Here is a 13,913-nt window from a genome sequence, read left to right as displayed (position 1 = left end):
TTTTATTTTTTTTGGCTGCACCATGACATGCAGAATCTTAGTACTCCTACCAGGGATTGAACCTGTGCCCCCCCAGTGGAAGCACAGAGTCTTAACCACTGGACCACCAGGGAAGCCCCCAGTACTGTCATTTTTAAATTATACTCTTATGAGTTTTAACATTATATTATTCATTACTGTTCATTCTTTTTGTTAAAATTTTTACTGTAAAAGTTTTCAAACATGCAGAAAAGTTGAAAGGCTAGTATGATGAACACTATGCACCTAACAATTAGTTTTAACACTCCTAAACATTTTGCTGTGTTGTTCTCTTGTGTTCTCTCTCTCTCTGATTTATTTTGATGATTTATTCAAAGTAATTTGCAAACATAATGCTACTTTACCCTAAGAATTCAGCAATCATCTCCTAAAGCAATGAAATTCTCCTCCATAATAAATAGGTCAATATCACACCTGATAAAATAAACAATCATTTTCTAATATATCTAGTGCCTAAAATCCACATTATACATCCTCAAATTGTACTCCACATCTCTTTTTTTTTTGGCTATATTTTCTTCCAAATTAATTTCTGACAGTGGTTTACACATTGCACTTGATTGATATCTCTTTTAGGAGAGAAATTGTGCCAGACCTCCCCCATTTATTTTTTTCATCATGCGGACTGAATAATTGTTTTATCAAATTGTACATTCTGAATTTGATGATTGTTTCTTTTAATTTCACTTGCTCTCTGTCTTCTATATTTCCATTAGACTGGAAGTTAAGTCTATAAATTGATTAGATTCAGGTAATATTTTCTGACATAATTTCATAGTTGAGGTTTACATGCTTCCCTTTACCATGCACACAATGTCAGTTTGTTCCATAATTAGTGATGCTAATTTGGTCACTTGGCTAGGGTGGTGACAGACATCTCTGGTATTTACCTTTGAAAACAGTAAACAACCTGTGCGGTAATGCTTCAACATCATGCCAATATTCACATTATAATTTACCTAGTAGGTTTATATCCACTGAAGATCTTTCATGAATCAATTATTTCTTTTGTGGTTGTAAGTATCTTATTATTCTTTCTATGTTATTAGCTGGAATTCTGTTGTAAAGAGCTTTCCCTCAGCACCTGGCATGATGTATAATTCTTCCCCCAAAGTTATTCATTTTCAGAGCAGGGATTTGGTGTAATAGACACTGCCAGTGATAGCAAATGTGTCCTTTTCTCTTTCTGTGAGTAGCAGTGTGGATTTCTATTTATTCAATGTGTCACAATCACTTACTTTTTGAGGTACCCATATTTTCCTAAAATTTGACACATGTCCACTCATCTGTGAGCATTCCTTGCTTTCTGTAACAAGATGTCCCAGGCTTGTCTTGCTCTTTCTCTTCCTCAGACCTGGAATCAGCTATTTCTCCAAGAAGCCATAGTTATGTTTGGGAGGCAAGTATGGTATGTAGAAACGAAGATCTTCATTCTCTAAGGTACTGACTCATTGTAACTAAGTGCACTGCTTCTAACACCTTTCAGAGAAGAAGAACTAGAAAATGTAATTCTAAAAATGTATGAGTTCATACTGATATTTCCCATTAAAGTGTAGTATTACAGAAATTTTACTCAGCCTCTTGGATTTTAGTTTTGATCTCTTATCTTTTCACACTATCTAGAATGTGCACCATCAGAGCCCCAGCCCAGTGTTCTTTCTGTTCTACAAAGTCTCTGCCATTTAATCATGCATTTTCCCCCTTAGTGATGACATTCTCTTCTTCCAAAAAGTTGCTTATTGCTGACTTTTAAAAAATAGCATGGCTCACCAGATGGGCAAACGTGTGCATTCTGAGTGACATCTTAATCTCTTTTTTGTTCAACTGACTCATAACTATAATTCACTAAGAAGTACTCCTTCATCAATTAGGAAAGACTTTTATGAGGGTTGTAGGGACCGATAACTGGACAGATTGAAGCATGGAGCATCTTTCTTTTTTCATATCTCAAACACTTTTTGAGAGTGTTAGAACAATTTACAAAATTTTTCTGCTGACAAATATTCTTTCTTTCTATCAACTTTTGCGGAATTTCTTCTTAAAGGGAATAACTTCTCTGATAGACATGTACTTCATATTGAATCTGAAGAACGCTTTCTAATACACTTTATCTAAAAGAGGAAATATTAAAGATGAAAGTTTAAAGATGATAATTTTAAACCAGCTTAGCACAGAGGCCTTAACCAATGGCATTTATAGAGTGCTAACACATACATTCAGTTAACATCTGAATTAAGGGAAACATTTGTTTGTAGGTGGGGAAATTTTTATTAGGAATACTTCACTGGTATTAAAAAAAAATCCTTGAACATGAGTTTATAAGTGGCAGTTCTTTTATACTTTATAACTTCACTCCATATCACTTTTACTACCACTCTAGTAAATGATCTCCAGAGAAGTATAAAGACTCAGTGTTAGGTCTGTCCAAAACTTTCCTTTTTCACATCTTTTAATTAAAAGAAATCAATCTGTGAAGACTTGTAGTTTTAGAAACTTTTACTGGTGGACATCTATTAATATACTGGGGTGAGTATAAGGGGGGGTGCTCCACAAGATAGGTAGGGATGCACTGTGTGTAACCTGTCTCCAGAGTAGGAGAATTCCATACAGTCACCTGGTAAGTTCAAGTCTCCTGAATCCAGAGCTGCTTTATGAGGCCGAGATGGAAAGTCCCCTCCTGAGCTCAGGAATGTGGACGCTAAGTGGGCACCCTTCATCCTCATCTTGGGGTTGAAGGCATTGGCTGGGTGATGTACTGCAGTCTACCTCACTCTGCTCTGTACAAACCTTGCCCTTTACACCAGCAGTATTAATGGAGTAAATCTTTTTCCATATTAAAGAAAAAGAAAATTTCAGAGTAAATGTCGTCCACGCACACTTGACCAAAGTCCTCCTAAGGTAGATCCTTGGAAAATTTTCAGATGTGGGATGAATCTGTAATGATTCATAAGCAGAAGGGAATTTTAAGAATTAACAAATGCTTGGGAATGTCTTTTAAAAGCCAGTCAACTGGGTAGTTTCAGGCATACAGAGATGAAGATGCCCAACCCTGCCCAGAGGATGGGCCAAGTTTGGCAAAGCTGTGGAACAAAGGAATTCCTGTAGATGGCGAGTGGGAATATAAATTGTCACCACCTCTTTGGAAAACAGTTTGGCATTTTTTACAAACCCCAAGCATAAGCACACACTGTGACTCAGCAGTGCTGTCCCATTCACACCCTGGGGACATGTGGGCATACCTGTGCCAAGATTCTTGTACAAGAATGTTCTCAGCAGCACTATTTATAGTAGCTCCAAACTGGTTCATCAACTTTAGAATGGATAAATTTGGAATATTGTATGCAATGGAGATCTAAAAGCAACAATAGCCTAGAATTTTTAAAAAATTTTTATTTTGTATTGAAGTGTAGTTGATTTACAATGTTGTGTTAGTTTCGGGTGTACAGCAAAGTGATTCAGTTTTACATACACATATATCTATTCTTTTCCAGATTCTTTTCCCATTTAGGTTATTACAGAATATTGAGTTAAGTTCCCTGTAGGGAACAGTAGGTCCTTGTTGATTATCTATTTTATATATAGTAGTGTGTATATGCTAATCCCAAACTCCTAAATTATCCCCTTCCCCCAGTCTTTCCCCTTTGGTAACCATAAGTTTGTTTTCTAAGTCTGTGAGTCTGCTTCTGCTTTGTAAATAAGATCATTTGTATCACATTGTTTTTTTTTTCTTTTAAATTCCACATATAAGTGATATCATATAATATCTGTCCTTCTCTGTCTAGCTTACTTCACTTAATATGATAATCTCTAGGTCCATCCATGTTGCTGCAAATGGCATTATTTCATTCTTTTTTAATGGAATAGCGTAGAATCTTAAACATAGCATTGAATGAAATGAAAAGGACAAGAGAGTGCAATATACAGGATCTATCTACAGATGATCCCATTTTTATAAATTCAAAAACAGGAAAAAATTAAACTTTATTGTTTAGGTACGCATATGAAGGTGGTAAAACTAAAGAAAATTGAGGAAATGATTAGCATAAAGGCACTTATTTTCAGGAGAGAGTAAGGAGAATGTGACCAGAACAGCATACCATGGGGTTTGGGGGAGTGCTAAGCTGGGTGGAGAGTCTATGAATTTTTAAAAATAATTGTCCAGTACACTACACATTTGTCTTATGCATTCCTTTCATATGTTGTTATATCTGACTTTTTTAAGGTTAAATTTACATTTCTGCTTTGAATTTTGATTGATCAGGAGGTTAAACTCATGAGGTGATAGTAGCAGAGATGTCACTTGACTAACCAGGCTAAGAAGGTGGAGGGGGAAGGTGACAGATAATTCTTCGGTGAACAGTGGAAGTTAAAGAAAGGAGGGAAGCATTTCAGGCCAAGGTAAGACTGGCTCCTGGAGAGTAAGCAAGTGGTCTTGGCGGCCGGACACCAGGTTTGTGTGTGAGAAACAGGCCAGCAAGAAAGTTCAGAGGCCAGAAGATGGTCTGTTCATGTCTAGGAGATTTACTGGAAATTTTTTTTAATTAAAAAATCAAGATTTTATTTGTTACTGGAAGAGGAAAAGGTGATGTAGGTGGGAGAACTGTTGAATTCAATAATGATGGGATTTTTTTTAATTTATTTTATTTTTATTCATTTATTTATTTTTATTGGCATATAGTTGCTTTACAATATTGTGTTAGTTTCTGCTGTACAGTAAAGTGAATCAGCCACACATATACATATATCCCCTCTTCCTTGGATTTCCTTCCCATTTAGGTCACCACAGAGTTCCCTGTGCTATACAGTTGGTTCTCATTAGTTATCTATTTTATACATAGTAGTATATATATGTCAATTCCAATCTCCCAATCCATCCCAAGCCCCTTCTCCTCCAAGGACATTTTTTTTTTAATGAAGCAAAAACAGGAAGACCTTAAAAAAGAAGATGAAACTAAGGAAAACTTAGAATAGGAAACTGAGGCATAGACAGGAGAAGAGAGGAAGAGAATGAGTTAGGAGGAAGACAGAGAAAAGATATTCAAGACACAGAAACTAAAAATACAGGCAAGAGCTAAAGAGTGAAAAAAGGGAAGAAGGAAACAAAGAAGATCCAAGAAGCTGGTTGTTAACACAATATCCCCTGAGGTGAAGGAAGGGGAAAAATAAATGAAAGAGAAGGGAGAAATAAAGTTTTAACAGAAAAAATGAGAGAAATTGATCACAAATGTATAATGGGGATGCGAAAATTAAAAGTTCAAAAGGCAAGAATAAAATGAGGCTTATTTTGAAAAGGACAAACATTTATAGAAAACCAAGAAGGTCCAAATTTCAAAGATCAACAAAACCAAGTAATGGAAAAACCTTTAGAAAAGAAAAAAGAACGCATAAGAGAAAAATCCTAATAGTTTAATTATTTAAAGATGTTAAGGGAAATACTCAGGTGAAAGGATCAAAAAAAAATTTGAGTTATGATGAAAGTGAAAATGTAGAAGAAGAAGGAAAGGTTGAAAACTGTTAGATTTTCTAAATTTCAGGTCTCTTTGCATGTTACTCTACTAAAAATGAAAGAAAAATAGAAGGAGAAGATGAAAAACACCACAAAGCCATCCATTTTGAGTCACTCCAAGTCATTAAAACAGGGGAAAACCAACCATTGCAGGAAGGAATGGGGAACCTGGTAAAAGTTGGGAGAAGAATGGGAAAATAAAAGTAGAGAGATGTCAAAATCATGAGTTCACTTTTCCTCGGGGGTGTGACTCTCCCTTGACTGGAAAGTCAAGTTCCATTCAAGCTAAGGGAGAAGCTAGGAAGTGACTTCATGAAAATCTTCCTCTGCTCTGGGGTAATTTGTGCCTTTCATGATTTAACTCAGTCTACCACATCTTGACCTAGTTGAAAACTGGGTCAGGCCATTTTTTTTGTAGCGGAAGCCTAAAAACCACCCTCCTTTAAACAAATTCATATTTTGCGCTATATTCTATGTTCAGTTTCTTTTCTATCTTTTTGGAGATGTTAACAAAAGCTGCTTGAGCCAGCTGAAAACCCTGGTGTTTTAAATCCAGAGAGAACTGAAAAGAAATCTGGGCTTTCCCAAAGTAGTAGGAAGACTGACTTGCAGCCTCTCCTTGTATGATCGTGGATGTTAATTTATATGACACCCAGCTCATTTTGGTCCTGACATTTGTCCTTCTCTGGGCCATTCCAGAGGTCCAGATGAGTTCCGTTTTGGCTCAAAGATTTATATGAGGTGCTGATGGAAGACAGTGTGGCAGGAGTTGGGAAGTGTGGAGTGAGTCGTAAATGAGGTTGCAGAAATAAGTTAGGGGCAGAGATTCTTAGGCAACGTAAATGTGTTTGGAAGGATTATAAAAAGAGTGGTACTATGCACAGATTAATGTTTTGAAGCAGATTAAGAAGGGGCTAGAGTGGCTGGCAGAGTGATGTGGGAGAATTTGTCCTGCGTGTAGAGCTGGTCAGTGAGTAGACTATCACCCTGGCCTGGACCATAAATGCCCCTTAGAGAATGGTTATTCATGCTCTTTTTCCCATCTGGCTGGTTGGAATGGGTATGACCCCCAAGGAAGCTTGCCAGATAAAATAGAGGCTACCCAGTTAATTGTGAATTTCAGAAAAGCAATACACTTTTTTAGTGTTATTGTGTCACATGCAATACTTGGAGCATACTTATACTAAAAGTATTATGTGCTGTTTATCTGATATTCAAAACTAATGGGGTGTCCTGTATTTTCATTGGCTAAATCTGGCAATTGTATCCCTAAGGCAGTCTTGGCAGCCACAAGTAGAAGAAGATATAATCAAAAGATGGAAAGAGCCTGGATCTCTGAATCAAATGCATCTCTGAATCAAAACCTGCGTGAAAATTGCACAGGAGGGCTGCGTAGATTTTAGGACTTCCAACCTCCAGAAATGTAAGAGAAAAAATTTATGATTTAAGCCAAGAAGTTTGCAGTACTTTGATACAGTGACCATAGTAAGAGAATAGATAGTCTAATATTTTGGAATTAGTGAACTTCTTTTCATCTCTCTTTTCCTTTTTCTCCTTCATTATGTACCCCATACACACAAAGAATGCCAGAGCTGGAAAGGACATGGGAGATAATCAGAATCAATTCGCTTGTTTGCAGAGGAGGAAACTGAAAACAAAATCACTATTTAATTCACTTGCAGAGTAACACTCAGCATTTTTTCCCTCAGTGCTATATACACACTCCCTTATGTTTCTCGTCCTGTTTCTCCTCATCTAATTATTTTCCTCTTTCCAATTCTTTCTAGTCTTCCTATTTCCATCCCCTTCCTTGTCTCCATCAGTTATCCAAACTCTATCCATCCATCCAACATTCTCTTCTCTGCTTTGTTCATTATTCCAAAGAAGCATTTTTCAAATTCATGAATCCCTGCTTCCCCCAAATACTCAGTCATTTTGATGTGTTACTTGTTATAGATCGATTTGAGTAAAGAAACTTGCTTTTTATCTTTAGTTTGTCCAGTTTTCATATGCAAAAAACATCTGGGGCACTGGTTAAGATGCCAGTATTTTGGAGATACTCATTTTTGTATACAAATATTTGAATGTGGTTTAAGTACTTTGTATATTTGTATATTGTTTAAATACAGAGGGTCCATGACTTAACGATGGTTTGACTTGAGATTTTTCAACTTCACCATGGTGCTCTACGCATTCAGTAGAGACTGTACTTTGAGTTGAATTTTGGTCTTTTCCTGGGCAAGTGACCTGCGTGGGACAGTCGTCTCGTGGTCCTGGGCAGCAGCAGTGAGCCTCAGCTCCCCATTGGTCATGCGGTCATGAGGGGAAACAACCGACACACTTACAGCCCTTCTGACCCAGACTACCAACCTGCTTTTCACTTTCAGTACGGTATTCCAGAAACTACATGAGGTATTCAACACTTTAGTATAAAACAGGCTTTGTGTTGGGCAATTTTGTGTTCTAATGTAAGTGTTCTGAGCACGTTTAAGGTAGGAGGCTAAGTTATGATGTTGGCTAGATTAGATGTATTAAAACCATTTTTGACTTCTGATATTTTCAACTTGCAATGGGTTTATGGGGGCATAACCCCATCATAAGTCAAGGATGATCTGTACCCAGAAAAGCACTTTGCAAATGCTGCCTTTTTCCCAGACTCTGGGATTTTACAGATCAATTTTTAAAAAGGCATGTGTGTGGAGGGAGGGATACATTGGGAGATTGTGATTGACATATACACACTACTATATACAAAATAGATAACTAACAAGAACTTGCCGTGTATCACAAGGGGCTCTACTCAATATTCTGTAATGGCCTATATGGGAAAAGAATCTTAAAAAAAAAGAGAGTGGATACATGTATATGTACACCTGAATGTGCAGCATAGTGAATCAGTTATACATATACATGTATGTATAGCATTCACTATGCTAACAAAACATTGTAAATCAACTATACTCCAATAAAAATTTTTAAAAAAGGTGTGGGAGATGCACTGTGAAGGGAGGTTGATGAACAGAGTTACCAATCCTTTATTTTTTCAAAGCAAGGTCATTAAAAACAAATGAGTGAGCAAATACACCATCATTTCATTAAAGAAAGGGTATTTTCGCATCTTAAGTATGGGAAGAACAATTTCAGAGTAATGGGAAATTCATCTTAAGAAGCATAGGAAGTAAAGTTATGTTGATACCTAAATGTCTTTTTTTAAAAAAAGGAATATATTAAAGAATTTAGATAGATAAAAATAGCAACATGGCAGTTTATCTTACTTTATTTGAGTGTACTTTGTTTTATACAAGCTTGTCAATTTGCACATCTATATTTGGTGTGGTGTGAAATGAAGTGACAATATCCTATTTCTTCCTGGGTTTAATCTTTATCAGTATTGTTGAAAATCTGTTCTCACATGCATATATTGACGGAAATAGACACAACTTTCCTAGAGCTATTTTACTGAATCTAAAATGTTTGTGATAAATATAAAAAAGGGACTTCCTGGCTCCAAACATGTCTCCCAGCTTTCTCATTCTCAGTGACAGAAGCTGCTCTGGTTGGTGTTTTTCCTGATTGAGAAGGAAAGAGCCAGAGGCTGTAGGGCTCCCTCTCTTCCTGGTAGCACCTCTTCCAGGGGTGCCCCCTGCCCCTCCCCCCTCTTGGGTGTGGGGAGTTAAGCACCAGCATCTGGGTCCAGATGAGAGGAGTCCGAACAGGGGAAAACATCATCCCTGATAAGATACCACATCTCAGACTACTGTTTGGGAGCCAACTTTTCTTAATCACCTTTGGAAAGGTGATGAAAACTTGCTGTCCAATGGTTTTCCAAAGCACATCAGAATCACTTGTATAGCTTTGGAAACACAGAGGTACTTGGTCCCACTTCAGATCTATGGGATCAGAGTTTCTGGGAGGGACGTCTTGGTACACACACACACACACACACACACACACACAGAACCACGCAAGTGATCTGATGCTCCCCCTCGGTAAGAAACTTGGTCTGTATCATTGGTTCTCACCCATGGGTCCCCATTATACTTATTTGGGGAGCAATTCCTTGGCCCTACCCCAGGCTGTATATACTAGGATATCTGATAGAGGGGGACAGCCTCGGCATTCGTCCTTTTAAAAAGTTTTGCAGATGATTCTAGTGTGTAGCCAAGGTTGAGATTTCAGGGAAAAAAAAAATTGTATCCATATAATTTTGCATATCATTGCAGGAGCCTGCTATTAAGGATAAGGAATCCTGCCATTGACGCTTTTGGAGTCAGCCACTCTTTGGCGTGATTTTGTAAATCACATGGGCTTTCTTAGGAGGCAGAGGCAGGGTAAGCTTTATAATAGTAGCTAATGCTTCCCGAGTGCCTAGCCCTGTTCTAGGGGTTTACATGCATTGCTGTGTCTCACAAGGGTACCAGGACGTTTGCACTATTATTCTCCTTATTTTACAGGAGAAGGAATGGAGGTGAACTCGGTTGCCTGGATTCATGCAGTTGAGTCTCGATGCAGCCTGGCTTGGCACTGGCCTTCTTCACCAGAATGCTGTGCAAGAGGAAGAAGTTTGCTGGGAAAGGGTTTGGAAGCAGATTGTTAAGGAAGGCAGCTAATGTAGAGGCTTGCAACACGTTGGCAACTGGAGTGAGTCCAGGAAGACCTTTGCAAATGGCAGATGCTGAAGGAAAAAAGCATGGAGAAATCCCTGGTGGGGAGGCAAGTGAAGAGAGCTGAGATTGAGCTACAGACAAACGTCCTTGTCCTGTTCCAACAATGTCCCAGAGCTTTGTATCCAGGGAAGGGGAGGGAAACTGCTTTTCGTGTGAGGCGTGTAACCTGTAAACTGCTCCTCGATGCTGAGCTTTTCCTATTCCCACATGGCTGCCCAAAGAAAAGTCATTTGAATTGAAGGTACAGCATGCCATTTGTGGTCTCTAGAACGAGGGAGATAACAGTCCCTTTCCTTTGCACTATTCAGACCACACCGAGGGAATGAGCCCTACTTCGAAAAGAAGAAGAGCAATGGGTTTTCAGAGGGCAGGGTCATCTTGAAGAGGGGACAGGACAGTGGTGTGAGGAAGCAGTGGGGTTTCAGGGTGGACACATATGGCCAGCTCCTGCAGGGCTGTCCCGTAGAAGACGGATTCGATTTGCCAGGTCCAGTCTCAAGGGCTGAACTGGTGGTGGATGCCTGCTAAGAATTTATCTTATTAGAAGAAAGCGCTCCCTAACTGCCAAAATAAGCTGAACAATGACTGGGGAGGCGGGTACCTGTCAATGTCTTTGCACCTGTGGTTGCAAAGAAGAACCAACTGCTGTGGTTCTGTGATGTTTCCCTACCCTCATTCAATGATTGAACAGGGCTTATTGTCCTTGAGCTAGGCACGAGAGGTACAGTGGTGAATACAGTCTTGGAAAACAGAGAAGAAAGAGAAATAAACAGTTTCACTCCTACACTTATGATCACTTGCTCCCGAAACCTAGAATTAGAATTTAGCTTATTTAGCACTGTTTCCTATTATATTTTAGACTTACCATCTCTCTCTCTCCCTCTCTCTCTCTGGCTTTGTTCATATGCCCTATATTTTTCTCTTCCTCTTTGTCTACTTTTAGTGCCTCTTTCCTCCTTCTTGACCATATGTCTTAGTTATTTTTTTCTCTCTTTTATCCTCCATTCTCCCCTTTACCTCCTTCTTATCCTCCATTAATAAATAGGTGAAATTAATAGATTTATTAAACAATAGCTAAGTACTGTACTTATACAGGTATATACCTAAATATCAGTTCATTGTTTTAATATTCCTCGTTATATTAGAAGAATCAAATGAACGTAGTCTGCAAATATTTAAATATGACACACAACTTTCTTTAAGCTCATGAAATATTTTAATAAAAGAGAAGATAAGTTCCTTGTCTCCTCGAAACCAGTTCTCAAACGTGAACTTCCTCCCCTCACCTTGGGCATGGGAAGTACTAAGCAGTTTATAACAGAAAATTCATTGTATATTTTGTTACCTGATACTGAATAGATTCTTGTTCTCCTCTGGATTATCAGATACCAAAGATTTACAGAACAATAGCCTCCGCAAGATTGCCAGTCCAGAAAGCTGACTTCACTTTATTGTTTCAAAAGTGGTGGTTTCCACTGTGAAGAAACACAGTTTGAATTTTTATTCTTTTCACCTCTGCAGGTTCAAGCCATGAGTGAATTCTGAGAACAAGCAATTCAAATAGTTCTGCGTTAGCATGAAAGTGAAGAGCATGTAACAACATATTTTAGGAACTTTAACTTGGAAAGTACGAAAATAAAATCACTCTAGGCAATTGCTATGCATTAAATAGCACTTCCTGCTCCGAGAAAGAGAGAGAGAGAGAGAGAGAGAGAGAAGTCAAGATGTTAGAGGAATTGGGGCAGGGGGGGCGGGGCTACTCCAAAACACAGTTCTATGACCTGTAAAGTACTTAACTAACACATCTGGTTAAACAGTGACGTGCTCTAACGTTTAAATGTGATATTGGCCCTAGATTCTAATGGGGGCTTTAGTCCGGATAACTTTCTACTTCTAAAAAGAAATTGGATCCTAGTTGGAGTGATATCTTTCCTGGCTTTATGCCCAGTTAGATAATGTCATTAATGTTTTTTGTTTCCTTCCTGCAGTGTTGCACATTTTTCACTTGATGTATCTGAGGAAAAGACATGACTAGTTGCCAAACTGCCAAACAGATCCGTCAATTGTTGGGGGATGAGGAACCAAGCTTTGGTAGTGTGTGCCAGGTACTATACCAGGTGGTTTACACTCATGATCTCTCATATTTCTCACGCTAATTTTCCCAGGGAGGGGTTATCATGATATGCATGGGATGCCGAGAAAGTCAGGAAATCGCCCACATTCTCATAGGATTTGGTAGCAGCATAGGGATTCAAACTCCCATCTTTCTGACTCTAACATGTCTGCACTTTCTCTTGTAGCTGAGAACACAGCCAAGCCTGCGTTTAAACACTTCTTCCCCCATTCTTTTTTACAGACGGCTAGGGTGGCAAGGTCATCTGGGAAACCTGAGCTAGAAAGATGTCTGGGAAATGTAGTCTTAAGTTTCTCAGCCCCCAGCTTGCAGTAAGGCTTCCTACAATCAATACAAGGGTCTTGGAATGCCCTTGCTGGAGCCAGTATCCAATTCTTGCCATAGATGACATCTTTGGCTATTGGCAACACCCATGAATTCCCTTCTTCCCTCACAAGCTTTCAAATCACAACAATTGCAGCAAAAGTGCACCCATTATTGTAATGAAACCATCCCTCATGCAAATGAGAATACATTCAACTTCCCCCCAAAGCAGAGACCTCCAATGTCACCATATGCAGCATTCATCTCTGGGTGTTGGCCTTTCCCCCTTTAGTTTAACCAAGTTTTGATCGTTACACTATAACATGTGGAGAAAATTAAGCCCTGTGTAAAATAGTAGAGAAAAAGGAGAGAAAAAAATAAAAATATGACATAAAATGGAGAGAAGAAATATGTTAGCTACAACAATATTGATTTCTGCAACTGATCATGAGTATTTGATCCTTGTATCTTGCTTGCTGCCCTGCCCATTCTATTTTGCTTCTGCCTTCAACCAGCCTCTCATCAGGTTAGGATTCTTTATTCAGGGGGTAACCCAAACCTTCCCTTCTGAAGGGTATGAATCTTAGGGAGGTCCCTGTTATATTGGGACCTCCCTTATACATCTCGTCATCTTCCATTGTTTTTTACCACTTGACATGGCATGAAGTGGGGTCCCCATAGAATTTCTTGGTTTGAGGACTATTTTCCCATTGTCTGCCTAATTTAACAGGAATTCCCTTTCCCCTTGATAACTGATCTACTCTCCCCAGTAAATGTGGTCACCCTCCTTTCTTACCTGTTTATCTAGGGACACAAGAACCTGAAATGGCCAAAGGGCAGCTCTTAGCTATGGGAACATGATTGTGTCTAATGGAATCATTTCGTCCTGGGAACTCAGACTTCTAAATCAGCAAAACCACAATTGAAAAGATGATAATCAAACTTTTGTGAGTGAATTATTAGGCGGAATGTTAACAGATGCCACTCTAATTTCCATCCCTTGGATTCCAGAACAATGTATTCTAACTATGGGAAAATCAGCACCCAATATGGTTGCTGGTTCAGGGCAAATAACCACATGAGGAACAGACACAACAGTCTAACCAAGTATTGCTTTCCACCTGGCCCTGGAACTAAGAGCTCTGTAGGCCAGTGGCTTCCAGGTTGTGAGGTTGTGGTAAGAAGAGCTGAGAACTCTTTGACCACCTTAATTCTCTCTTTTTTTAAGGGAAATAATAGTCAATTTATTTATTTGTTTATTTAT

The sequence above is a fragment of the Hippopotamus amphibius genome, chromosome 8 (genome assembly GCF_030028045.1).
Source record: "Hippopotamus amphibius kiboko isolate mHipAmp2 chromosome 8, mHipAmp2.hap2, whole genome shotgun sequence".
NCBI classification, from domain to species: Eukaryota; Metazoa; Chordata; class Mammalia; order Artiodactyla; family Hippopotamidae; genus Hippopotamus; species Hippopotamus amphibius.
The sequence above is the reverse complement of the archived record's forward strand: the minus strand, read 5'-3'. Positions refer to the sequence as shown.